This window comes from Aplysia californica, unplaced genomic scaffold, assembly GCF_000002075.1.
Source record: "Aplysia californica isolate F4 #8 unplaced genomic scaffold, AplCal3.0 scaffold00084, whole genome shotgun sequence".
In the NCBI taxonomy this organism is placed as follows: Eukaryota; Metazoa; Mollusca; class Gastropoda; order Aplysiida; family Aplysiidae; genus Aplysia; species Aplysia californica.
The window spans coordinates 1,499,019-1,501,503 of record NW_004797354.1 but is presented as its reverse complement, the minus strand read 5'-3'; positions in this window follow the sequence as shown (position 1 = coordinate 1,501,503).

Sequence of the window (2,485 nt, the reverse complement as noted above, 5' to 3'; positions counted from 1 at the left end):
GTAAAACGCTGTACGCTGCCATCAATGCGCTCACTGTACAACACTGTGTGTGTGTGTGTACATCATTATTTGTGAATAAAAAATGATTCAGCTGAATTTTGAAAATGGAAGTTGTTGGGGCAGATCTTATTTGCAGGGGCGGCTCGTGGGTCTTAAAAGTGGGCGTGCACAATTAAGTTAAAGCAGCTTGAAGATAGTCAAGGGCATGGTAAATAAGATGTCTTCTTCATTCGACCTGTTTTGAGAAAATCTATTTGAAAAAGAAATCTTCCTTTCGTTCTTTTGCTGCAGCAAAAGTGTCCATTATTCTGTTGACGAAGTTGGGCATGCTGTCAATGATGTCCTTGTGGATCGACATAAACGTCAGTGCGACTTCTAGGATTTTGCATACTTCTCTAGATCTAAATGATGTGTCTAAATTTGTAGTCCTTCAGAGTTGAATAATGACCCTGGATTGCACGACCTTGAAAAGACTTAAATATTTCATTGCAATGAAATACTTATAATTCTGTTTGTAACTTGATTTTATGCAAAACTGTAATATTTCTGAAAACGACCCTAAAAGAACTGTAGGAAACAACTTTTGGTAGTCCCAGAATTTGGAGGAGTCGAAGATTGATAGTGCGTTGAATTTATTTTGCTTCAAGAAACTGAACAATTTGAGAAAGTATTATGTCACAGGCTTGCTTTGCAGAAATTTCGTTTGTGTTGTAATGTCTGCGTCTCTTGGAAGCGTGTTTTCTGTGGTCTGTTTTGTTGATAGAACACCTATACTGTTTCGAATTTCATCGACGGCTACTTGAAACGTGTCTACGTCACGACTCCGTACAACAGAACAAATATCAGTGGTAAAACGTTTCTGGTAGAGTCCGTATGTTCGCCCAAGATCTTTTAGTTTCTGAGGAAATGGCGCGCCATGCTATGCTCTTCTTAGTTAGTTAAACTCCACGTCGGGGCCTCCCTTGGTCTACAGGTTACGGTGTTCGCCTTATTCAATAGGTCATGGGTTCGAAACCTGACTTTATTTTTTTCCCTTTCACCTGCAGTCATGCTCTCTAACCGTGTTCGGTCGTCTGCTTTAGTCTTCACTCTCTACCTCCTCCCCCCACCTCCTTGTTGTCCCCTCCTCTGAGCGCCTGGCTCTTTCTGCAGCCTTTCTGGTATTGCTCCTTGGCTCCTTCTTACTGTTGTCTTTCAGCAACGCCCCTGATTTTATGGTAAGCAAGATCTATACTTAGCCTTCTCGGATAAGAGCAAAAAAATATCGGAGGTTCCGTGTGCAAACTACGCACGTTAAAGATCGATTGGTGGTTCTTAAATCAGCCGCAACCTGGGCAAAATTCAAATTTCAACAACAGTCTTAGACAGGTCCAAGAATTTAAGTACCTTGGAAGTATAATTTTATTCAGAGAGGCAGGGCGACTAAACAGAGAAATTAAAACACGAGTACAAAAGGCCAATAATGTAAGTTACCAGCTGACTCCACTACTGAAACATCCTAACATCCCCATGACAACAAAACTCAAAATGATCAACACCATATATTCATCCCAACACTCACTTATCAATGCCAAATATGGACCACGAACAAGACATAAGAGCAAAGAATTACAGTATTTGAAATGCAATGCTTTAGAAAAGCAGTAAACAAGACCGGGCGAGACAAAATTAGAAACTCATAAATCCCAGAAATGGTGGGCACAAATGATGTCATGCATCACATCCAACATCAAAGAATTAAATGGTTCGGACATCTCCTACGATTACCAACACACCATCCAGCACAACGTGCCTACATCCAAAAATTCGATGGCAACCAGTCTAGAGGGCGACCGAGAAAAACCTGGATAGATGGAGTCAGGGAAACATTAACCACCCGCGGCATCCCCCTGACCCAAGCTCTCTGGCTTGCGATAGAGAGAAGTCTCTTTCTTCCCGCGACACCCAAAAGGGTATAAGCGGGGATAAAAGTGAAGTATACCAAACTGAAAATGTTTAATGTGTCCCGTGCGCTCATGTGACGAGTTGCGAGCTTCAAAAAAACACTTTAAAAAAAATTCCACATCTTGCAATGCAGGTGGTTGGAAGGCGTCACTGTTAGGTCCTACTTTTTAAACATACATTGGTAAATGCATAAATTCATACATTCATAATTAATACTGGACACTAAAAGAAAGCACGCTTTTTATTTGGCCGTTTTTCCTCATTCCTGTCACTGTAGAAGGTCATAAAGAATAATCTGAATCATGATGGGTTCTTTTTTTCTCTTTTTAGAATAATGATAATGAGTTTTAGAACTGCATTACTATAAATCAAATATTAAACCCAACGCGGTCGAAAAAAAGCTAAATTTTATTGCCCAGTGTTATCAGAATATAATCGGATTACCATCCGTACAAAGTGTATTAATTCAAATTTGCAGGGGCAAAAATTTGTTTTCCAAAATTACTTCGAAATTTATCCTCCCTTTCCTCCCTTCTCGCCC